Source organism: Rattus norvegicus, chromosome 13, assembly GCF_036323735.1.
Source record: "Rattus norvegicus strain BN/NHsdMcwi chromosome 13, GRCr8, whole genome shotgun sequence".
Lineage (NCBI taxonomy): Eukaryota > Metazoa > Chordata > Mammalia > Rodentia > Muridae > Rattus > Rattus norvegicus.
Window position 1 is genome coordinate 82,171,841 of NC_086031.1, and position 25,856 is coordinate 82,197,696.

At 45.6% G+C, this 25,856-nt stretch overlaps 1 long non-coding RNA gene across 4 annotated transcripts in view; it reads left to right on the plus strand.

Annotated features, from left to right (window-relative positions):
* The window catches only part of LOC108352569 (uncharacterized), a 43,262-nt gene extending 18,316 nt beyond the window's left edge, over positions 1–24,946 (plus strand). For 2 of the 4 annotated variants that reach the window (XR_005492623.2, XR_005492621.2), the window contains 4 exons: positions 18,692–18,876; positions 21,282–21,332; positions 23,117–23,203; positions 23,673–24,946. This is a non-coding gene — a long non-coding RNA (uncharacterized LOC108352569). Of the gene's footprint in view, positions 1–7,424; positions 7,551–7,831; positions 14,389–14,537; positions 16,408–18,691; positions 18,877–21,281; positions 21,333–23,116; positions 23,204–23,672 lie in introns of those variants that run through there. The other 2 variants (XR_005492624.2, XR_001840896.3) reach the window with 2 other exon arrangements.
* Positions 24,947–25,856: the final 910 nt, after the last annotated feature.

Genomic DNA, 25,856 nt, shown 5'->3' on the forward strand with positions numbered 1-25,856 from the left:
TAAATCTTGTCTTAGTGTCTTCAGGCAAGGAGTGTTAGTTGTGATGATGATGGGGGAGACAGGAGGAAGGAGGGAGGAATGGAACCTATGGAGAGACTGTGGAAACTATTCGGATGAAGAATACAGGTGCAGAAGAAATGGCCTTGAGAACAGACAGTGGCTTTGTCTGGGGGCTCACTGCATTTGTCACATCATAGCTCACTGTCATTGACTCCCTGAGTGCCACGCACAGCGTGAAGTATTTTACATATGTTACCTTTACATAACTCCCCACTAAGGTTATCAACCCCTGGTAAGGCTGAGTCACTCGCCTGCAGTTATGGAATCGCAGAGCTGGGAGTCTTGAGTGGTAGCACACTTTCTTGTTACACACATGGCCTCCTCTTCTTCTTTCAACATAATGTCTTATTGACTCTTTGGGAATTCACATCATGCACCCCGATCATACCCACTTCCTAATCCTTCCACGTGTTTGCTCCCACCTTCATGACCTCCTACCTCATCCCCAAAAATAAAAAAAATTAAAAAACCCCCAAACTAAACCGACCACCACCACCAAACATCCCCAAAAGCCCAACTTGTGTTATCTATATACTCACTGGAGCATGGTCAAACTCCATGGCCTGCCCGCCCCTTAAATAGAACTGTGTCTTTCTCCTCTTACTCCCCCCACAACCCCCCAAACAAAGCCATCAATTGTGGGGAGCTGACTTCCACATTCTTAACACTTTCTAAGAGTTCTCTTCAGTGGCTTCCTGTTTGGCTGCTCCTTTGGGGCAGGGTGTGGGGGGGGTGGAGTAGAGGCTGTCACAGAAGCCTTCCATGTCCCTTTTGTCAATTTTACGTCTGCAATTATTGTTCTCACTGCAAAAGTAGCTTTTGTTTGTTTTTTGTTTTTGTTTTTTCTTTCTTTCTTTTGTTTTTTAGCACTTAATAGGAAACTTTTTTCTTGGATATTTTATTTATTTAGATTTCAAATGTTATCCCCCTCTCCCATACCCGCCTCCCCCTGCTTCTTTGAGGATGCCCCCACTCCCACCCACCCACTCCAACCTCAACATCCTGGCATTCCCCTACATTGGGGAAATGAGCCTTCACAGGACCAAGGGCTTTTCCTCTATTCATGCGGGACAATGCCATCCTCTGCTACATATGTGCCTGGAGTCGTGGGTCCCTCCATGTGTGCTCATTAGTTGGTGGTTTAGTCCCTGGGAGCTTTTGTTTTTTTCTTTTCTTTTCCTTTCTTTCTTTCTTTCCTTCTTTTTTAAAACACTGATCAGAGGCAAGAATCTTGGTCTTCTACAGGGTTTCTGACAACATCACAGACCATGCACATGGCTCTAGGCCTCAGTTGGCCCACAGACCCAGACAAGGACCCCAGGCCCCTGGGGTAGCCTGGACCTCGGACATTACCCTGGCCTTAGGTGGCAGTGCAGGACGCTTACCTCAGCCTGGACCTCATCTCTTTGTGACCTGTTGTGTCTCCACAGAGCACAAACAGCTCAGACTTTTAAATCTTTCCCATCACACATTTGTTCATTGCATTCGCTTCTGCTGCCTGCTCTGCGAAGTGGGGGGACTTTCTTGGTGTCTTAGAAAAAGTATCTTTTGTTTATTCTTTGGTAATTTCATACATGTAAACAATACAACTGAATCATATGCATCTCTAACTCCTCCCCCAGGTACTCCTACCTCCTCCTCCCCTCCTCTCCCCACTACATGTCAATAACCCATCAGACAAAGGGACGTTTGTGACACATGTCCCTTCCACGTTGTCCCCCTAGGTCCCCACTTTGTTTTCTTGTCTTATCTCAAATCTCCCCTGGATGAGAGCTTTTAGTCTTAAAATGAATAAACTTCCGAGAATCTCAGTTATTCTTTTCTCTGAACAATTTATGCAGTTACAGAACTGTAGGCATCAAGAATGGAGTTCACCGAGGGCAAGGCCGTTCACCACTTCTCTTAGCACTTAGGAGTGTTGGTCTAGGGCGAAGCTTATGTTGGCTGAGTAGATGACTGACTGTACATGCTGCTATAAGTTTGGCAGCCTTCTCTTGATTCTAGAGTTTTCTTGGCTGTGTGAGTGAGTGTGTGTGTGTGTGTGTGTGTGTGTGTGTGTGTGTGTGTGTGTGTACTTTTTAATCTTTTTCCTTTCCTCTTTCTTTCTTTCTTTCTTTCTTTCTTTCTTTCTTTCTTTCTTTCTTTCTTCCTCCCTCCCTCCCTCCCTCCCTCCCTCCCTCTCTCTCTCTCTCTCTCTCTCTTTCTTTCTTTCTTTCTTTCTTTCTTTCTTGAACCTCTCTGTGTAGTCTAGACTAATCTTAAACCTGTGATCCTCCTATCTCGGGCTTCTAAGTACTGGGACTATCAGTGTGTGCTACTAAGCCCAGCTTAGGGATAGCTTTTAAAAATACTTTGGCGGTTATGCATGCCTTGGGAGTAGATCTGGGTTATGATGTTGGTGGTAGGGGGCTAGGAACATGGGAGTGAAAGGTTAAGTCATGAGGGGTCAGGAAGCAGCCTTTATCACCTTAGCATGCTAAGACATCAGCTGATAGTCAAGAACCCGGGGAATGGAGAATTTTAGCTACCTTTTTTGTTCCTTTAATAACAGCGCACTCCAACGACTTCCTAAGTGTTTTTCCTTGCCTGTCACTGTACGTACTTATACTTTGAATACCCTGCATACCGATTTCAATGCCATGTTACTAAGCTTTACCTTTAAAATGTATGTTTAATACTCAGAAAAATCTTTGTTCTCTCTGAAGATAAACAGGTGAGCTATCTGCTTGAGGTCAGCATTCTGAGCTTAAGTTTGGTTACCATAGAAAGGGAGACCAACACGTTAAAATGTATCATAAATGCATCATACTCTCTGTTTAGGAAATTCATTTAATTAAGTATTCAGAGCCACCAGATCTACCTAGACCCAAATACCTATTCATCTGTCAGCTGCAAGGAGAGGAAGGTTCCTCAGGCAACCTTCTGGATGCTCCACACCTCTGCTCAGGTATCAGTGGATTACAGTTGTCATGTGTGCTGATGCTGGCCCATCTACAACTGCTGGCCTACTTCAGGCCCTTGGGAATTTGGACCTTTGTCCTCAGTCTCACTGGTTGGCTACAGAGGTGACTGATTGTTGCCCTGACTTTGTTAATTATCCTTCACAGTTCTCTTTGTGTACATGCTGTGGGCTCCACATGTTTCTAATTAAAAGACCCACTTCAAACTCTGTATCTAGTTCAAATACCAGGTCTTCTTGGAGTCTTCTACACAGACTTACTGTAAGCTCTTTCAAACCTTTTATTTTCACAAACACTCTCACCACAGCATGTTGTCACAAACCTCTCCTATTACAGCATGGCCTCCTGGAGGTTCAGGTACCTTTTAAAAGTCTATGCCGGGCTAATATTGCTTTCTTTAAATTCTTTTGAGATTTATTTATTTTTAGTGTAGGTGTTTTGTCTGCATTTATGTCTATGTACCACACATGTGCCTGACAGGGACACTAAAAATTCTGGAACTGGAGTGACAGACAGCTGTTAGTCACCATGTGGGTGCTGGGGATCAAACCTGGGTCCCCTGGAGGAGGAGTCCCTGCTCTTAGCCACAAAACCATCTCTCAGTCCTCACTTATATCACTCCTATTGTAGGAGACTTAAGCTAATCACATATAAACATATGATAGTACACATTGTGTCAAAGGGGCTTATTATTTGTGTATATATGTATGAGTATGTATGTGGTGTACATGTGTAGTATATATATGTGTGGGGTTGCCCTCCCATGTTCACATTTAGAGGCCAGAGAAGCGCATGGAGTATCCTGGACTATGCCTCTTCCCTGGCTTTCTTCCACTTCCCTCAGAAACTTGAAGCTAAAGGGTATCTTAGTTTGCTTTATCTTGCTGTGATAAACACCATGACCAAGAGTAGCTTAGGGAAGGCAAGGGTTTACTTCAGCTTACGTTTCCAAGTCCACGGTGAGTCATTGAGAGAAGGTCAGGAGCTCAAGTCAGGAACCAGTTCAGAGACCACTGAAGAATGCTGCTTGTTCCCACACGGCCTGCTTTTTGTTTGTTTGTTTTCTCTTGTATAACCCAATGCCACCCACAGTGGGCTGGACCCTCTTACATTAGTCATTAATCAGGAAAACACCCCACAGGCTTTGCCTATAGAGTGTTTTGGTGGAAGCATTTTTTTTTCAATTCAGATTTCCTCTTCCCAGTTGCCCCTAGCTTGTGTCTCATTGACAGTGAGCTAACCAGGCAGCACAAGGGGAAAGATAACTGGGTTGGACTGAAAGCATTCATGGGAGGTGTAGACAGGAAGAACATGGAGCCATGAAATTAAGAACTGAGTTTTAGTCAAAACTTCACTGAGCAATCGTAGGAAAGTGCTCTCTTTCTGCCTCCTGTCTGTGGAACAAGACATCTATAGAATTCAGGTTCTGTGGAGCCAGGCAGGGCAAGCAGTGGGGCAGTGCCTCTACCTCCTGTTGAAAGGCACATCCCAGCTGTCCTTTACAAAGGGCTTTGTTCAAGCTAATGACCCATGCGGATGAGGCTGGCACAATCTGGAACTGGCCTTCAGGAGGTCACTAAGAAATCAGGGAACACTAGCCAGGGACAGTCATGCTTTCAGCTTCAATGGGAAGGGAGCGGAAAGGTGCCCTTCCTTAGAGCCACTGTCACCAGAGCCCATTAGAATAGTGTAGTACTATGGTCTTCAGAGCAAGAGAGAAGAATCAAACAAAACAAACCTAAGTCTGTCAACATGTGGTGGTCCCCATTCAGACAACTGGGAGAGCTTAAGGAGGTTGGGTGGGCAGTGGGAGAGATTTGTTTCTAACACAATGAGGTTAACCAGCTGGACCACTTAGAGCACAAGGGACCAGACAGAAGGGTTTTCTTTTTTAAATTGGAAAGGCAATTCATGCTCATGGAAATAACTCAAACACTATAAAAATTATCACGGAAAATTAAATTTCCCATGAGTCCACTGGTCTCCACCCCCAGAAGACACACTACCTTTGACAATTCCCAGGTATGCATGCATCTGGGAGCATTCTAGCCACTGGTTGCACCCTGCTTTTTCAAGATGTGGCACTACATTTTAGAAATTGTTCTCAAACAACACGTATATCCGTTAATCATTTCTGAAAATATCTGAGTGCTTCTTGAGAGCCCAGCACTGAGTGCTCCAGGCACCAAGAGTAAGACTCAGCCCTCTGGAACATTCTAGCTACATATAGTAGCAGAAAACAAACGAGTAAATGACCCTTACTTAAGGTAATGACTGGCATGGTAAGGGCGTCTGAAGGCAAACAGTAGCTCCAGGGCAGAGGTGTCAGGGGAGGATGTGTGGAGACAAGGCAGCAAGGGAAGACTGCCTAGGAGGCGACCCAAAAGAGGAGCTGGGTAGATAAACTTTGCCGGTGGAGGCCATGGACAAGAGCTCTGTTTTGGGTTTCTCTCTGTTGCTGGGATGAAACACTGGCCAAAGGCAACTTAGGGGATAGAAGGGTTTATTTGGCTTACGCTACCTTGTTACAGTTGATGGAGGGAAGTCAGAGCTGGAACTCGAAACAGAAATCACACAGTAATGCCCCTTGCTGTCTCGCTCACAGGCTCATGATCAACTAGCTTTCTCATACAGCCGGGGACCCCCTGCTTATGGAATGGGGCTGCCCACTGCGGGCTGGGCTCTCCTACACCAATCAACAATCAAGACCATCTCCCAGAAACACGTCCACATGCTAATCTGATCTAGGTAGTTCCTTCACTGAGACTTCCCGTCTCTGGTGACTCTAGGCTATGTTAAGTTTCCAGTTAAAGTTCCCTAGAATGTGGTTCTGGGGGTTGGATGTTGATGGGGCAGGAAAGTAGACAGAGTAGCTGAATCAGAGTGAGACAGAGAACAGGAGTTATACAGGTGTATAGGGAGCTCATGAGGCCGAGTAACCATGGGAACGAGTTTGGTTTGTATTCTTAGTGAGATACGAAGCCATTGAAAGTTTGGCAGAAGAGATAATGTGTTTTGGCTTTTTTTTTTTTTTTTTAAGGTTTTTTGTGTGACCGTGAGGGCTCCTTCTGGGTCAGACCTCAGTGCTGACTTTCGGAAGCACAACAGTGTCTAGGTTGCAGCACATGACTTGAGTGGAGGTAGAGGCTTGGGTGTCAGCCGGTGGTGTCTTAACTGTGGGCCTGGAGGACTACGGGGTGTGGATGTGTGAATGAGGAGCAGGGATGTAAAGAGACTCTAGCCAGGGACTGACTCCTGGTTCCTTTTAACATTTACAGGTTGGGCACGGAGGAAGAGCCGTCTGAGGGAACTGAGATAGGACAACCCATGAGGGAGGAGGAGTTGGTTCTGGGAGCCCACCACAGTGTGTGGAACAAGGCCCAGAATTCTCTCTGTGCTTGCCTGCTCTTCCATATAGCCACACTGATTTTATTAGGCCTTGGTACATCGGTGTTTGGGTTGTAACCCAACATCAGCAGTTCTGAGAAAGTCAATCAGGTTTGGGTGTGTGTGTGTGGGATTCTTCAAAAACCTCTGTTTTACGTGGAATCAGACCGAGTACATGAATTGTTGAGTTATTTAGATGCCATGCCTTGCAGAGAAAAATAATGAACGAGCAGAGTTTACACATATGTAAGTGGTACTGAAAGGGCAGAAAAGCCTTTCTACCACTAGTCCTGACTATTGCTTTTATGGGATGGTGATGATGATGATGATGATGGTGGTGATATACATTGACGTTGACACTGTTGTAACACAGCACACTTTTGGCATACTCTACATTGTATAAAGAGGCATTCTGGTGCAGAATTTGGCTATAATATTCTGCCTAAAGGCAGAGGGCAGATGTAGAGTGTGGATTCTGCTTAGTTCTCACAGATGTGTGGCAGTGTATTTGAATCTCAACTCTGTGTTTCATAGACTGCTGATCAGTGACATCAAAACATCACAGATGAACTGATGCTGTGCAGCTCCTCCTCCTGCCCAGCAGGAGCAAAACACCTTGACTCCCTCTCTACCCAACCCAGCCCCTATTTAAATCCTACAGAAGAACAACAGCATCTCTGAGACTATCCAATTGTTCCCACAGGACAGATCCAGAGTGGGGCTACTCCACTGGTGTGGGTGTTTTTAAGATCTTGGTAGATAGTTCTCAGAAGCTCTAGAAGGTTCTCATGGTTTTCCCATTTGTCACTATGCTGAGTGCCCACTGTCTGTCAGGTCACCTACACTTCCTGTCCCCTGCACTGTGAATTACCATCACAGGTGAGTTGACAGCTGACAAGTGACCCCTGGTTTTATTCTGCAAATCTATGACTTTTACATAAACTCGTTTTCCAGATAAATATATCTACTGCAAGTTCTTTATTCGTTTCATTTTCTTCGTGTCTACTCATCCTGTAGGGAGACGGAAAAATAGCCTTTTGTGAAGTCTGGAGAGAGGAAGGCAGTCATTTCTCAGGCAGTTTCCTCGGCAGCCTCTGATAGCTTCCCTGTGCCTGCTGATATACAGACCTTCTTCTCACATCTGTACGTTGATGGATCTACGCTTTTTCTTCTGGGATTTTTTGCACTGTTCCGTCAGTACGTTTAGGGCTAAAATGTCTTTCTGTATCTAGAGATGGAGCTACTGAGCCTCAGTTGTGCTCTCTCTCTCTCTCTCTCTCTCTCTCTCTCTCTCTTTCTCTTCCCCCCTTTTTTCTTATTTAAATATTTTATGTTTAACCTTTTAATCCATCTGAGATTTTTTTTGTTTTATTGTATTAGGCAAAAAAAAAAACTAAATGGAATTTTTTACAATTTAATCTCAGACACCATTTATTGCTTGTCGAAAAGCAAGTTACTCAATGCTGTTCAGCTTGCATTTTCAAGAGACGTTCATAAATATGATGTCACGAGGTCACGTTAAGGAAAAAAAATAAGACCATGAACACAAAAGAAGCATTGCCTGGATCCTGGAGACGCTGGTTCTTACAGGTAGTGTTTCCACGTCACCATTCACGTTTCCGAAGCAACGAAACACAGTAGACTTGTTATGGTTCTACTCCACAGATTCAACAGACTGCAGTGCAAAACACATGAACTAGCGAAATGTGTTTTCTCTGCCAAGAAAAAACCCGGCATCTACAGCAAATGCACACAGGGTTTTTCTTACCATGATTGCCCAGTGACTACAGCACAGCTATTTACATAGGACTCCTATTGTTTAGGTCTTCCTAAGTAGTTCAGAGGTGTGTGCACACCCAGTATGGGAAAGCCATGCCAGATCCTACACAGGGCTTGAGCGGTTGCAGGGTTTTGGAATGTGCTGGGGAGTTTTCTATGAACAAATGGTTGGTTCTCGAAGTCTTGTGTCAATTCACTGAAGAAAACAACCTCAACCAAGGCTACTTCCTTGATCCTAACAAGCCCGAGATTGTTTGGGCTGACAGGAAGGGTTTACGGCACCGCAGATCAGTTAAAATGTAGTCTCATTATAGTCGGTACAGTTCAAGGAGACGCATATTTAGGGGTGAGGAGAGAATGCAGAGCCTGAGTCGGGGTTTGGGTGGTATCAGGGAAGGGGGCCAGAAGCCTTTCCAGAGGAGACAGCATCTGATGAGAGGAAGGGTTTGTTCTTCTCTGAAGTCCTAAGAGATCACAGAAAGGGTGGGATTTAGGGATTATTTAAATGATAGGAGACACATGGCTTGGCATGGGGAGTGGGAGGGTTTTCCAGGCATGCTGGGCTCTTTGGAGACTGTTCCAGAGCTAGACCAAGGGAGGCCTGGAGGGGTGAGTTGGACTGCTCCCTCTTGGTGAGGCTGTCATTTTAATTCTCTCTTAGATAATAAGTGACATGCTGGAGGAAGGTGCAAAGGGACTTTCTGGCAGTTGGAGCCAACTCTTAGTCACGGAGGGAGAACAGCTAACCTTGTAATAAACCTTAGGCATTTAGCCTCCAAAGACAAATTACTTATTAGCTTGGCACTCCCCCTTGTTTATTCCACTGGAACAAGCAAGCCCGGGAGGATAGCTTTGTGGGTAAAGAGCACTTTCAGTGCAAGCATGAGGACCCGGGTTCAGATCTTCACGGTCCTGCAGTAACCCCTACACTGGAGGGTAAAAGGGACATGAGGATCGTCGGGGCTTGCTGGTCACCAGGTTAGCATAAAAACTACAAGCTCCATGTTCAGAGAGAGACCTTGCCTCAAGGGAATAATGGAGTGTCAGAGAGATGAGGAAGGAGGGAGGGGTGGGGGGGAGGGGAGATACCCGACGCCCTTCTCTGGCCATGCACATACATGTGCATACACATGTGCCATACACACACATGCACACCCTCACACAGGAAACATATTTAATAAGGACTGCAGAGGTCTAGGGCTTGCTGGAAGCCTCAGGCAGAAAGTGCATACAGCCTCTAAGAAATGGAAGCAGAGTGGGCAGTTGCGGATGAGAGATGAACTAAGAAGACTTTCTTTGAAGTCAGGAACGACTTCCGCTTCACCTTTGAGGGAAGGAAGCAGGGAGATCAGCACAGAGATTACACAGTGAGTGCAGACTCCATCTGATGGGGGAAATGGGCAGCCCGCAGGCTGGAGGGACAGACTGCGTTAGAAGTTAACACAGGGGTCTTAGAGAATAAGCAGTACTGGCGGAATCATTGTAATCCTCCGCACTTTCAACCTAAGTGCACATTTCCTGTTCAGGACACGGATTCAATTGGGGCCTCTTGAAAATTGGTAACCTAGGCCGATTCTTTTTATTGAGAAAAAATGAGGATGATTTGTCTTGGCATTGGAACCCGATTTCCGTTTTGCTCATCACAGGGTTTTGTCCTGGCCAGGCAACTGTGCTAAAGAGACAATGCCCACATGCTCAGCTCTTTGTTTAGGAGGGTCTGTGAAAGCACAGCTTCCACCATTCTCCCTCCCTGCGCCCCGAATCCTTTGGAGACTCCAACCTGGCCACCTTCGCTGTCCTCACAGACCGGCAAACTCTCCCCTCTCTCCACCCTTCTCCCAACCCAAACCCTTTCTCTACATAGCATTGTTTTTCTAATTTATTTGGCACTTAGGTGGTGTGATACGGAGATAGGTCATATTTTATACACATATGCTGTATTTAAGTCTCCACCAAAATAACATATTCTCTTATAGCCCAAGACTTGGTTTTGTATTTTCTTATGACCCAACGCTAAGGTTCTGAGGACAAATATGGACCGAAATCAGGGGCCTGAGGATTCTCGAAAATATTGTTCAAAGATTTTCTTTTAAAAGAGGAATCCAGGTCCTCCATCTCCAGGTAAATCCTGCTTCTTCCTCTCTTTGTGATGCTAACAAGCTAGGAACAAAGCCGCTGCTCATAAAGGCTCAGCTCCTTGACAGCGCTCTCTGGGGAACAGAGTGCTTCTGAGTGAGGGTGGGAGCGTCTGCTGTGCCCCTCCACTGGTACCAGCCATGGCACCAATGGTTCCTGTGCTTGCATAGACGGTGGCGGAGGATGACCCTGTCTCCTCCTCAGCCTAAGTGTGGGAGAGGGTAGGGACCCTGGTGACTACTAGTGGAGTGGTTTACAGTAAATGAGAGGGAAGGAAAGGCTGGAGCCTGGAAGGAGGAGGAGGGGGAGGGCATCAAGAGGAGAGTGGGCCAAGCACTCAGAGAAGACTTCCTGGTGGAGGTGGTCTTGTCCCGAATAACAGTTTAGACCAGAAGGAGGGAAGGATTCTGATGACCACCCAGCTGGAGTCAGGAAAGTATGGGGAGGAATACAGAACGAAACTTTTCTTAGAAAACGTTATTTGACGTGGCAGAGGCATTGGGAAATCAAGGAGATTTAATTACAACTCCCTTATGAGCGGGATTCGAAAAGGAGTGGGAGGCTCATGGAAACCTTCATTGCTGAGAAAAGTTAAGAGGAGGAATATGACAGAGGTAATGGGCCTGTATGTGTGTCATGTCTGATTTGTCATTTTTCTAGACAGGCATTCTGCCTCCTGCTTCCTTCTAGGTTAAAGGAGGGGGAAGATCCTTCGGCTGTGAAGGTGAACATACCGTTCGGGATGCAGAAATGGGACCTGGAAAATACTTCTATTCCTTTTAGGGAAGAAAAGGTCCATCCTGAGTCACTTTGTTGCTAAGAATAATAATAACCATTTGTTCAGCAATAACAATGTGTGAGGTGCCCAAAAGAGCCCTACGTCTGGCTAAATAATTCCTTCCTTCCTTTAGAAAATAGAAAACAGCTTGCCTAGTTTCTCTTCCAATTTATTCCTCTGGCTTTCCAGTCCTTGGGAAATTTAGGAAGATGCTTACTTCATAAGCCTTTGTAGACCAGCCCTTCTGTATTCAGAGACGATGTCATAGCGTGCATTAAGCCGGGTCTTTAAGATTAATGCAGTGTGCAGGAAAACGTAATAAATGAACCTGCATTAACAGCTTTTAGCTTGTCAAAGTGGCTGCATGCTGAAGGCATCTGGGAAAAAATTGCAAATCACAACACAGAGCATTGCTAACAGATGCTAACACGGAGAAGTGGTGGATGGAGGCCGGAACAGGACCCAGCCTCCTGTGCTGTCTGCACGGGGAAGGCGACAGGATTTATGGACGATGGCTCATGACTGTTTGTGTGAAGAGGTGCTTGAATGAACAAGCTGTTAGTACAGACAAAAGATAATGGGAACAGAAAAGGCTTGGTGTCCAGGAAGAATGATAGATTGTATCCAAGGTCCTGCCCAAATTAAACTTTGATTCTCTAACTCTCTGAAACATCTCACAGGGTATAATGTATCACAGGCTAAAGGTTAATACATAATCAAAATTATGTAGCTGTACCTCCCTTCCCGGATGTTAATAGTATAGCACTGTTCAGTTTGTGAGCCTGCACCTTCATAGTCTACCAGTTATCTGCTGTAAAATAATGCTACACCACCACAGGATCTCAGTGGCACACAGCAATGCATGCTTATTGCCCCTGTGTCCAGAGGTCTGCTTAGGGAGTGTTGCTGATCTTGGTGAGGGGCTGATCCCATATCTGGGTGTGGGCTGGCCTTCAGTTAATCTAGGGTAGCATTGACTGGGATGGCCTCGGTGACACAGCTCATCCACATGGCCTTTTATCTTCCACCAAGTGAAGACAGACACGGCCTCATGGTGATGGTGAGTCAGGAGAGATCAACTAAAAACATGTGGGACTCCCATTCTAGCAAAAACAAGCCCCACAGCTAAAGTCAGCATCTCGGTGTGGGGAAATGCACCCCATGCCTTTTGCTAAAGGAATTGCAGCTGGGGATGGAGAAGAGAGGAAGAATAAATAATTGGCATGATCACAGGAATCTACCACACTCACTGCCTCATTTAATCCTCATAATAGAATCCTAAAACAGACATCAGTGCATCGGAAGCCTTCTTAAAGCTCCATGGTGTGCCAGTAGCCTTTCAGAAGGTCAGGGAGAAGACTGGCCGCTGACCTTCCTGTCACAAACGCAAGGGGCTTTCCATTGTGCCACGTGGCTCTTAGTTAACAACATGAGTCTCAAGAAGCTTGCCTGGAGGTTCTGAAAACAGTGGAGAGATGCACTCAATGTCCCACGAACTAGGAAACACGGAAGCCTTTATGTACTTGCTCTGACCCTATGCATAAAACTCCCTCAGTCCTAGAAGCTCTAACACCGTCACATCTTACTTACCAGTCTGCGTGCGCTGGTGTAACTTTACCTGGGTATTTAGTTGACAGTTGCTCTGACTGGGCGCCCTAACCTTGGTGATATAAAGCAAGTAAGGAGTCTTGTTCATATTAACCCAGATTCAGGCATGTGGCAAGGCTGAGTCAGGAAAAGATAATGTCGCTGTGTGAAGAATGCCACCACTTAGTGGGACCTACCAGGAAGTTTTGCAGACAGACCAGGTTGTGGTAGGCAGTAGACGGTGTAGAACTAGGAAGAGGGAGAAGAACCTAGAGCATGAAATCATCCAAGGAAACTGTAGCCCTAACTTCTCCATGCTGTGTGCAATGATCCCCAAACATCCTGCCAGCTCAGGACTTTATACTCAGCGAAAACATCTTCTAAAGATGGGGGAGGGGCTGGGGAGATGACTCTGGGCACGAGCACTTCTGTGTAGACACAGGACCTGAGTTTGAATCTGCGTCTGCCTGGTATGCCTGCAACCCCAGTATTAGGAGCTGGGTCCCAGGAGTCTGCTGGTCAACCAGCCTAACGAAAACTGAATTTATTGTCAGCAGACTCTCAGGGAAAGGATTCTTAAAGGACATTCTTCAGGCACACAAAAAATATCAGGCAGAACCTCTAATCTGCAAAAGAAGTGAAGGGCACTGAAAATAGAGTCAAAGGAGATAAAACTAAATACATCATTTCTCTCCTCTCTTCTCTTGAGAGGCCATTTATAACACGCACGTGCGCGCTATATTAATATTGCCCTACAGTTCCTAACTGCTCCGCTGTGCTTTGCTCACTTTCTGTGTCACCTACTCCTTTTGAACTGCCATCTGATAGGCTCTGTTGAGCTATCCTCAAAACCACTCCTCTCTCTGTCCGCGTCGAGTCCGTCACTGTGTGCCTGTTGAGAGCTTTGTTCCTTCCTGTGCTTGACTTGTTCTATCCAGCTGATTCTGTCTGGAGCTTCTGTTTGTCTTTGGAAAACACTATGACCTCATCATACAGGTTACAGGCCTTTTCGATGAAGCGATTTGATGTAGTAATCACAGTGTCCTAAGGACTCCACTGATGCCCTCATACCCGTGTAGACAAAAATCCCAGTTCTGCTGATTGCCTGACCTCTGACAGTGTTTGCTTTCCTTCCTTCCTTCCTTCCTTCCTTCCTTCCTTCCTTCCTTCCTTCCTCCCTCCCTCCCTCTCCTTCCTTCCTTTTATTCTCATTCTTTCTCTTTCTCCCTCCTTCCCTTACTCCCTCCCTCCCTTCCTTCCTTCCTTCCTTCCTTCCTTCCTTCCTTCCTTCCTTCCTTGCCCTATACCTTTTTTGACAAAAGCCCAACATCTGTGTGGTGATGGGGCATGGTTGGGATAGATTACCTATTCTTGCTTTCACTGAGTCCCAACCACAAGCAGGCCATGGGACTGAGGGCTTGCTCAGTGGCCAGCCCCATCTGTATCTCTCTCATCTCACCCCTTCTGCAGGCTGCAATGGTGGTTGCTTTTCTTTTTGTTTTTCACTAGTACCAAGACTGACAATGTCTGTTACTTTTCTGCTCACTTTAGGTTTTTCCTCCCTAGGAGGCCCAGCCCTGCTTCTGGCATTTTAAATGCTGTTCTCCTCTTGGCTACTCCATGTGGGTTTTCTTGAAGAATTACTCCTCTCCTATTCTTCTCGGTGTACCAGTGAGGGCTGTAGGAAAAGCCCTCTATGAGGTCAGTTCTGACATGGGTCTGACACTCCCTCCATAACCTAAACCCAATCCTGATAATTCGTTAAAAAAATTTAGCTTAATTTTTCTTACCTGGGTCAAGTGACATCTGTTCCCTATAATCAGGTGCTCATTAATTGTTTCTTTTTACAGGTGTTTGTGTTTTCTTAAATTTTGAGTTCACTGGTTTCCTGTCAGCCTCAGTTCTCTGATGGATTCATTAAAAAGAAAAATTAAGGGCTGGAGAGATGGCTCAGCGATTAAGAGCACTGACTGCTCTTCCAGAGGTCCTGAGTTCAATTCCCAGCAACCACGCGGTGGCTCACAACCATCTGTAATGAGATCTGATGCCCTCTTCTGGTGTGTCTGAGGACAGCTACAGTGTACTCATATAAAGTAAATCTTAAAAAAAAAAGACATAAAAAAATTAAAACTTCTCTAACATCTCTCCCCCTCCCTGTCCCCGTGTGTGTGTGTGTGTGTGTGTGTGTGTGTGTGTGTGTGTGTGTGTGTGTGTGTGTATCTTCGAGTAAGGACTGAAACAATGATCTCTATAGTTTTCTGTATTCTAAGTGGGAAAATAATGTGGTTCTAAAGCTACTTTTTCCTAATTTGTAAGAGTGTCTTGGTTTTCTTGTTGCTATGATAAAATACCCTAACCAATGCAACTTAAGAGAGAAAGGGTTTATTACGGCTCTCGGTTCAAGTCCATGTGTTGTCAGTACTGACATCACATGCTTGATAACCACTGATCCCATTCTACCCACAGTCAGGAAGCAGGGAAGATGAATGCTGACTGCTGCTCAGCTGCTTTTCTCCGGTTATGCAGTTCTTGCCTGGGAATGGCACCGCCCATGGTGGGCAGGTCTTCCCACCGCTGGCATTCTGAAAGGCTCATTCCTCAGGCGAGTCTTAGCGGCTGACAGCTAAGACTAACTATCACAAAGAGTTTCAAGAAGTATTTGTCATAGTGTCAAGTGTAGACCATCTGCAATTAGAATGGCAGACTTATTAAGACGGCTGATTCTGGAGTTATGCTTCAGACTTGAGAATCTGAAAAAAATCCAAAGAGCACTCACTTTTAAAAACTCCTCTGACAGTAATTTGTACATTTCAAAGTTTGAAATTTGTTGGATCTGCAGCAATGTCAGGACACAAAGATGACATCCCAAAGAATAGCACCGTGGCGTACTGAGTTCTCTAGGGGATTCCAAACATCTTACATGAGGTTGTTTAGACTTCTGCCCCTCATCTTGTGTCATCCATTCCTGTAGTTCCCCCACTCCTGCAAAGGCCAATCACAGAGATCTAAATTTTTTCCTCCAAAGTGGAGGAGAAACTAGAACACCTCATCCCAAAGCAAGCCATACTTTGGCCTCTCTGTTCTCCCAAAGGTCCCCTTGTGATAGCGGTCCTATTCTCTGCTGTCAGAGAGGCCAAGAGGACCCGAAGGACAGGTCATGATGGCTTCACCTTCCAAATATTATAATAAAGTCAAACTCATTTCTACACGGCTGCCCACTCTTTACTGCTCTAAGTACAGGTTTGTCGTGTGTCGTGTGTGTGTGTGTGTGTGTGTGTCTGTCTGTCTGTCTGTCTGTCTGTCTGTCTGTCTGGGGATGAACCTTAGGCCTCACACATGCTAAGCAAAGGGTTCTCCCACTGAGCTGTATACCAGCCCTGAGGATTCTCATGTCATGTAGAACTTTTGTGTTTAATAATCTGTCCTGCTCTTCCACTGTTAACATGTTCTTTGTTTGAGAAGGAGGAGTCCCTGTGCCTCTGTGACCCTTGTGATGGGTGACTGGCCTGGTGTTATATACTTTCACCCCAACAGCAATGAACATTTGTCAACACTTGGATAGACTAAGAAACAAAAGGAACAATAAAATGTTTTCCTTTCGGACTAAGCCACTACCTAAAGACTATACATGGACTGACCCTGGACTCTGACCTCATAGGTAGCAATGAATATCCTAGTAAGAGCACCAGTGGAAGGGGAAGCCCTGGGTCCTGCTAAGACTGAACCCCCAGTGAACTAGACTGTGGGGGGGAGGGCGGCAATGGGGGGAGGGTTGGGAGGGGAACACCCATAAGGAAGGGGAGGGGGGAGGGGGATGTTTGCCCGGAAACCGGGAAAGGGAATAACACTCGAAATGTATATAAGAAATACTCAAGTTAATAAAAAAAAATGTTTTCCTTTCCTTCTCTTAGCTCTTTGACTAGTCTCCATATTAAATGGCCTAAAACATTCATAAGAGAAATCCCATTTCTCCCATATACAAATGCATGGCGTCTCATAGAGGGGTTAGACCCAAGGAAACAGCCAGATAACTAAGGGCTGTAGAGCATCCAGAGTTAACAGTAAGGAACAGGGCTTGAGGAGTTAGAGCATAGTTGTGAGAGGGTAGTGGGGAAATGGGGAATAAATTTGCCTTGCAGGTAGTTCGAAGTCTCTCAGGTGGTAAAAGCTCAAAGTAGCTGTTCCTAGTACAGACCTCTTCATTTATGGAGATTTCCATTGGAGATAAAATTTTCCTCTACGGAGGGGCAGCCTTGCCGAGCTGCTCCTGTGTCTGCAGTTTCTCAAAATAACCAGCTCAGAATAGTCAATATCTAAAGAAGTGTGTTTGGGGGTGGAGCACTCTGGGCTCTTGCTGTCATATTTCAGGGTGATAAGATTTTGACCCCAATGCCAGGTATTTCTTTTTAAAACTAGAAACAATTTCATAAAGACCCTATGGGATACATTGGTATTGTCCTCATAGACTACGGAAGGTTAATTAGCTTGTGCAAGTTTAAACCGCTACTATTCGGCAGGATCAGGATTTGAACTTGTTTGAACAGGTTCATTTTAAAACTCAAGATCTTCCTAAAATTGAGGTGTAATTTAAACACTGTCTTTCGAAATGTGTAAGCCAGTGTGCGACTTGATTGTTATTTTTAAACCGCACCGAGGGGTTTTCGGGTATTAATAAGGTTGTGTATTCATTACCTCTGTGTAACTCCGCATTATATTTTCTTTGTCCTAAAAAATTCCTCCTCTAGCCATTCCCGTGTCATTGACATCCTGCCTCTATTGTCACATCTACTCGGGATGTTTTATGTGAGATAGCATGACCCATGGCCTTTTGTGTGTAGCCCTTTCTAGTTAGCAAAGCCCGTGGTTAATCAATGGATTGTTTTTGTTGCGGTGTAGGGAATTGGATGCAAATCCCAAAGCATGCTGGGACGTGCTCCACCATTCAGTCACACTTCCAGCCCCCAGCCAGCGGTCTGCACCATCTTCAGAGTGTCAGAAATGCGAATCTCTTTTTCGATGAAAGGAATACAGGAATCCTATTTCCTTTAACAAACATTGAGTCCTATGAGCCAGACAGAGAGATGGACACCATTGACTTTGGCACATCTCAACATTGCCCATAGGGTGTGGTAAAAATAGGTAGCCAGGTTTCAGTCCCCAGAGACTGTGATCTTCAGTTGGAATTGGCCCCTTCTTGGGTTTCTGCCAAGAGTCTTCAGGAGACAGTGCTGTAACTGGTCAGGAACCTGCTGGCGAGCACAGCTGGAGAGCTGTGCTTACTCAATTTAATGTGCATATGAATCACCCAAGCATCTTGTTAAAACCAGAACCTAATTCATTAGGCTGGGCTGGGCTGGGGCCAGAGAGCCTTTGCTTCTGATTAAGTCCCAGGTGGTGCTGAGTTCTTATTCTGGAGGCCATCTTTTGAGTGGAAAGGCTCATCTTTTGAGGGGAAACACAAAGTCAAGGTCAGGTGCAAAGAACTGCACTGCATTGCAGGTAAGGCTAGGCAGAGCAGGCGCTGTCCTAATAAGATTGGAATATGCAATAGGTGGGGCCTTCTCCTCCTCCCAGGGCGAGAGTGAATATTTACAGTGAGGCATCTAGAAAAAAAGGGGGTGGGTGGGTTGTATAGTGTTTGTTTAGCCATTTAGCAACATGGGAAGATGTATTACACGTCTGACACGTATTTCCACCCCAAATGGTTAATATGTTCAGAAAAAAAAAATTGAAGCTGAAGAGGTAAGCCCTAATTTTCCAGAAAACTCACTGACGTGGAAAACCTCATTTCCCGGCAATGCTGGGTGAATCTGTGTTTTGTAGGGGCTCCATATGCTGTGGTTGCTTGTGAATCGTTCTGTTTTATTATCCTCATTAACAGGGATAATGGTTGCTTTTTAACAATCATGATCTCCATCTGGAGCCTAGGAAACAGTCCGCGGCTCAGGTGGAAGGAGGAGACCCTCCTGCCTGGGTCCCAGCCTATTGTTTCCTCACTGCCCAGACCTGCCTTCATCACTGCTATAGCAAGGCCTCAAGCTCCACGGGGACGGACATGATGTTAGCTTTGAGTCAGGAGAAGACAGAAACAGAGCACATCACAACCACACTCAGAGAGCACAGCAAGTACCAGCTCCAACTTCAGTCTTCTACCACATTCTAACCTCAAATATCTACCAAGCAGCTTCCGTGAGTGTTCCCTTCACTTCCCCGGCAGCCCCGACTTTGCTGTTGCGGGGACAAGCAGTTGATGCGACTAAGTCCTTGCTCTATCTGCTCGTGTGGTGGATCGGGTATGAATACCCATGTGTCTTCTTTCTGCTTCCCAGAGAAGGGTTGCCTTGTTGGGAGGAGATGGCTAGAACATCAAGCTGCCCAGCAACCATAGCAACCCTCTATCCTGTCTGCCCTCCTGGCTTCGTAGAGGCTTCTCTCCAGACCTTTTCTAGACCAATCATTTTAAGCTCTCCCAGCCTGAAAAGAGCAGCACATGAAACCCATTGACTCCTCACATGCATAGGTAGTTGAGAGCAGCTGGGTGGGCTTTTCCTGCTTGGATTAAGGGGGGCCCAGAGGGATGAGGACAAAGGCCACCAAGGAAATAAAAGATCATCTTTTGATCAGTTCAAACAGGACACAGTACAGTGCTCACACTCACGAATGCACAGGACCCACTGTGAGGAGTCTTATCTAGACGTGATGCTTGGTTGTCAGAAGAGTTGTTTAGAGGAGAGCTCCTAGCTGAGTTCTGGGGATTGGGAAGGTGTCTGTGGTGTTCTACCAGGGGTGAAGACTTGCCTCAGGAGCATGGATGGAAGGAGAGAGTGCTGTGAAGCCAGGGCGAAGGGAATAGGGTAGCGGGGCATCAGGCTGAGGCTTGGGGCAGAATCCACTATCAGAAACTCAGCCAGTTCCGGTGTGTGTACTGGAACTTCCTACTACTTCCTGCTAATTCCCATTAATTGGAAGAATGTTGGAAAGGAGTTGAGACTCAATTTTGGCATTGCAGAAGATACTATGGGGAGTCAATCGAACCAGTTACTTTGTTGCGCCTTGACTGTTTCTCCTCTGATAATATGTAAACGTTGTAAACCTTACCCACAATGGAGAGAGATAGCCTTCTAGCTGTTCTGAATTTTGCACCTTCTCCTATCTCCTTACAGACACAAATGTATCAGTGGAGACAGGGCAGGCAGTCAGATCTTAAGTGTGTGAAGTATAAGGACTATGTTACCCAAAGGGCAGGAATAGCTTCTCCTGCCACCCTCACCTCCAAGTGTGTTTAACAGGAAGAATATGTTCCTTATTCTACAGGAAGGCCAGCAGAGTCAACTAACCTGGACCCATGGGGCTCTCAGAATCTGAACCACCAGCCAAAGAACATACATGGGCTGGACCTAGGCCTCCCCAACACATATGTAGCAGATCTGCAGCTTGGTCTTCATGTGGGTCCCAAACAACTGAAATGGAGGCTATCCCAAAAGCTGTTGCCTATATGAGGGACGTGTTCTACTAGTTGGGCTGCCTTGGCTGGCTTCAGTGGCAGAGGGAGTGCCAGGGTGGGAGCAGGATACCCAGGGGGTCCCCACCTACTCAGAGTAGAAGGGATGGGGAAGGGGAAGGGGCAGGGGGAGGGGGAGGGAGTGACTGGGAGAGGAGCAATGAGCAGGATATAAAGTGAATAAGTAAAAAAATAAGATTGAATTTTAAAAAAAAGTATGTGCCTTGAATACTTTCAGATATTTTATGGTCCATTGCTCTGTCTTAATACCTGTGGCTGACTGTGCCTAGGTTGAGAGCTAGACATTCCATAATATCTAAAAAGGTTGGGAAATCAAGCCCTTCAGCATTTTAAAATGAGCTATTTTTTTTTCTTTTCAACTTATTTATTATTGCTTTAAAAAGTATCTTACATATTATCTTTGTCCATTATTGCCGTTATTAAAAACAAACACTGGAGACAGAGTAATTTATAAAAAACAGATCATTGATTTCTGGGGAAATGCAAGGTCGAAATGCAGACAAGGTTAGCGCCAGCTGAGAGAGCTGCATGGTGCTTCCAGTATGGCCCCTTATACCTGTATGCCCTGGAGGGGAGAGGAGTGTTCTGTCTTCCCAGGGCATGTGGGCTAAAGAGAGAGGAAGGCTTACATACAGCCCTCCTCCCTTCCCCAAGGTTGAATGTTTTCCAAGGTCCCATCACTTCCTCCACATCTCAGCCCTTCATCTATGTGTCACACTAGGATTTAAGTTCCAGCACAAACATTTTTGAGGCATATGAGCATTAAAGCCATAGCAGCTACTTACACTGTTTCACTCTGTTTCCAAGTTATATTTTTAATAATTGATTATTGCATCCAGTGTGCTGTTCTGAAAGGTGGCAACACTACCATTAATTTCAACATTTCCTAAAGCCATTTTCTCTAAAGGAAAATTCAAACAAGGTTAACCAAATCCACGGTATCCTGGTGTAGGCAGGTCATACCGTGCTATGTGATATCTTGAGACCGAGGTATATTGACTAGGTGTGTGGTTCATTTCAAAGCCATATTTTTCTGGACCCTTCATGCACTTTCCCCTAATTGCTTCTACAGAATCACTGTGAAACAGGACTTGGGATCCTAGCTTATAGCCCAATAAGCCGGGTAAGTCAGCTAAAACAGCTAAGTTAAGACTGAAAGTCAGAAAGGGGAGAGGTTAATTTAGTGTGACCACATTAAGAAGAGGGGCAGAGGGCTGGAGAGGTGGCTCAGCAGTTAAGAGCACTGACTGCTCTTCCAGAGGTCCTGAGTTCAAATCCCAGCAACCACATGGTCGCTCACAACCATCTGTAATGAGATCTGATGCCTTTTTCTGGTGTGTCTGAAGACAACTACAATATATTAATATGTAATAAATAAATCTTAAATAAAAAAGAAGAAGAAGGGCAGAGATACAGTGACTTGCCCTGAGTTCTGGGTGTTGAGATGAGGCTCGAGTTACACTCATTCAGCAGTCTCTATGCAAGTTTTGATCTCACACAGCCATCATTGTTTGGGCTCCAGCAAGGAGGGTAACAAGTTCTCAGCATCTTGTAAAATCCTTTTCTGGCTGGCGTCAGGCTTTAGACCAGGGGATTTCAGTCTTCCTAATGCTTCAACCCTTTAAAACAGTTCCTCATGCCCTGGCGACCCCCAACCATAAAATTAATTTTGTTGCCAAGTAGCAACTGTAATTTTGCTACTGTTATTAATCAGGAGGTAGATACCTGTGTTTTCTGATGGCCTGAGCTGACCCCTTGTGAAAGGACTGGTCCCCCCAAAACTGGTCGTTTCCAACAGGTTGAGAACCGCTGCTTTAGACTTTTCTGCAGCAAAAGAGTCCTGGAGTTGGGCAGGGGGATTCCGGTTCCTTGCAGTCCACTGTGCCAATAGCCTGGTAACCAAAAGAGGGGACAAATGTGTCTTCAAAATACCCTCATCCTTGCTCAGCCACTCAGCCAGTTACATTGTTCACTCAGCTGTGAACAATTTTTTTTTTTTATTGAGTAGATGACCTCTAGAATAGTGAGAGTGAACTTGTGCAGGACTCAGACTCTCAGACATTCCACTGAACGCATGGACATTTTCAGAGCACACTGTTTGACGGAATAAAAGTCATGTTGGGAAGTCACTATGGCTTTAATTTTTTTTTTTTTTATGGACACCAAACTGACTTTTTAAAGAATTTTCCACTCCTGGTAATGATGATATTGAAGGGGAAGAAACAGACAGCGTGGGGTCACCGTGTGCTCTTTGAGGAACAAGCATATTTTATTAGACCTTACTCATGTCACCTACTGTCTTGATTGGATCCGGTCTCAGGACCCTGCACTCTTCTTTTAATTTATTGTGTGGCTTTGAACACACCTTGGAGCATCCCTTTTAATGAAAAGGAAAGATTTACTCTATATTTTATATACGTCTGAGTGATTTTGTTTGGTTTTTGCCTGCGTATATGTAAGTGTCCCACATGTGCAGTGCCTTGGGGCCAGAAGATTGTATCAGATCCCCTCGGACTGGAATTGCAGCTGCTTGTGTATTGTGTGGGTGCTGGGAACCAGACCCAGGTTCTTTGTAAGAGCAGCCAGTGCACTTAACTGTTGCGTCCTCATCTCGTCTCCCCGGCCCCCTCAGTTTTAAAGGACAGATGGCAGTGGGGAGTAGATTTGGTGGTAATTTGCGTTCATTGTCAACCTCTGGTGACTCTCCTGGTGTGGGCCTGGCTCCAGTTCAGTTTTGGGTTCCTCATGGTTCCCATGAGCCCCTTCAGTCAGACTTTCAGTTCCATCCTTTGTGGCTGTGGGTGGGCATTAGTGTATTCTGCAGAGGGGCATGAGTGTGGTCCTGCACGTTAACAAGTCAGCGGCGTTACAAGGCCTTCTATCTTCTATTTCGCTCCCCACTCGAAGCACAGGACTGGGATCTCCAAGACTGCAGTCCCCTGGAGGCAGCTCCACTGGTGGAAAGCTTTCCCTGAGCAAAGACGTCTGCAACAGGTGAGATTAAATACGGGCATGGAAGATATTTAGAGAGCTCTGAGTTACCATCTTAGACAGTACCTCTCTGTGTGCCTCCTGCCCCAGCACCTCACTTGGGGGCTTGTTGGAGAGACTGACTCTTGAGCCCTGGTGCAACGGAATAAAGAGGCCAGCGATGTGAGGTCTTTTTGGATATATATATATTTCATTTCAAATATTATCCTTTCCCAGTTTCCTCTCTGTACTGGCTGGTTTTGTGTGTCAACTTAACACAAGCTGGAGTTATCACAGAAAAGGAGCCTCAGTTGTGGAAATGCCTCATTAGACCCAGCTGTAAGGCATTTCTCAACTAGTGATCAAAGAGGGAGGACCCAGTCCATTGTGGGTGGTGCCATCGCTGGTAGTCTTGGGTTCTATAAGAGAGCAAGCTGAATAAGCCAGGGGAAGCAAGACAGTAAGAAACATCCCTCCATGGCCTCTGCTTCAGCTCCTGCTTCCTGCCCTGCTTGAGTTCCAGTCCTGACTTCCTTTGGTGATGAACAGCAAAGTGGACAGTGTAAGCTGAATAAACCCTTTCCTCCCCAACCTGCTTCTTGGTCATGATGTTTGTGCAAGAATAGAAAGCCTGACTAAGACACTGTCCATAAACTTCCTATTACATCCCCTCTCCCCTTGCTTCTAAAGGTTGTTCCTCCACTCACCCACCCACCCCTTCCTGCCTCCCCACCCTGACATTCTCTTATACTGAGGCGTCAGGATTGCAAGCTGGTACAACCACTCTGGAAATCAGTCTGGCGGTTCCTCAGAAAATTGGACATAGTACTACCTGAGGACCCAGCTATACCATTCCTGAACCTATACCCAAAAGAAGCTCCAACATATAACAAAGACACGTGCTCCACTATGTTCATAGCAACCTTTTTTATAATAGCCAGAAACTGGAAAGAACCCAGATGCCCTTCAGCAGAGGAATGGATAGAGAAAATGTGGTACATTTACAAAATGGAGTACTACTCAGCTATTAAAAACAATGACCTCATGAAATTCACAGGCAAATGGATGGAACTAAAAAATACCATCCTGAGTGAGGTAACCCAGTCACAAAAAAACACACATGGTGTGCACTCACTGATAAGTGGATATTAGCCCAAAAGCTCAGCATACCCAAGATACAATCCACAGACCACATGAAGCTCAAGAAGAAGGAAGAACAAAATGTGGACACTTCAGTCCTTCTTAAAAGAGGGAACAAAAATATTCACAGGAGGAAGTACGGGGAGACAAAGTTTGGAGCAGAGACTGGCCCACCTGGGAATCTGGCCCATATACAGCCACCAAACCCAGACAATACTGCTGATACCAAGAAGTGCAAGCTGACAGCAATGTGGGTTTTAGGAAGTGTGGTTCTGATGAGCGCTAAAACTAAAACACCACTGGTCTAAGAGCAAAGACTGGCATTCTATTGTGGAAAAAGATGACTGAGAGAAAGCTGTGCTCAGCTGTTACACTGGTGAAGGGACCTGCCTGCCTGCCCAGGTCTGCTTCGAGGGAGATTTGGTTCAGGATGATTGACTTCCTCCTAAAATGGCTTTTTTTTTCTTGGAGAGAGAGAGAGAGAGAGAGAGAGAGAGAGAGAGAGAGAGAGAGAGAGAGACTATTTATGTAGCTCAGGCTGTCCTCAGCCCATGTAGCCAAGGATGGCTTTAACTTCCTGATGCTCCTGCCACCACGGGTGCTGGCATTAAAACACGAGCTACCACATCCCGCTGCAACTACTCTTGTGTGTTTGTTTGGGTTTTGAGATGGTCTTTCTCACAATGCAGTGCTGGCTGGCCTGGAACCCACTCTGTAGATCAGACTAGCCTCAAACTCATAGAGATGGATTTGCCTCTGCCTGACAAGTGCCAGGATTAAAAGTGTGTATCACCACTCTTAGCTTTGCTGATGTTACTCTTAAAGCAAAAAACCAAAAACCAAAACCAAACCAAAATAAAAACCCCCAATACAAAACCTGACTAGCTAGCCGTTGAGAATATTCAATATGATTTTGTTTTTTGGTTTTTTTTGCCTGTTAAAATTAATCTTCAAATATGAACCCTATTAACATTTGAGCACTGATGCTGTAATTGTGTTAAGTGCTTCATAAGGTGACGTGCCACTCCAATGGGCTGGAAGCCATCGTCTTTGCTTAGGAATCAGCCTTGAGAATTCATTGTTCTGCATATCAACAATCCAGCACATTATAAGGTGGCGTCCGCTGGTCCTTGTTCTCTCACAGATCAGTATCGATCCCTGAATGCTTTTAGTGGAGGTGCTGGGGATTGAACCCAGGGCTTCCTGAATGCCAGGCAAGCACTCTGCTACTGTATGGCTTCTCAGGCCTGCTAAAGCTCTAATAAATGGTGATGAAATTAAACTGGTGGCTTTGTAGAGGTGCAGGCAAAGCACTGGTGGAGAAGAAGGAATCGAACTAGATTCTCGTCTGCACTCCGCTGAGTGAAGGCAATGACTCGGAGTTGTTCAGTATTTCAAATGTTTGGTCCTCAGTGGTAGGTGGAGAATGTGCACTCCATCTTGTGGATAGAACACTGGACCTCAATCCAACACCCACCTTTTAGCTGCACCTCTGCCTCTAGACTCAGGCAAATCATTCAGCCTAGTTTGCATCTCA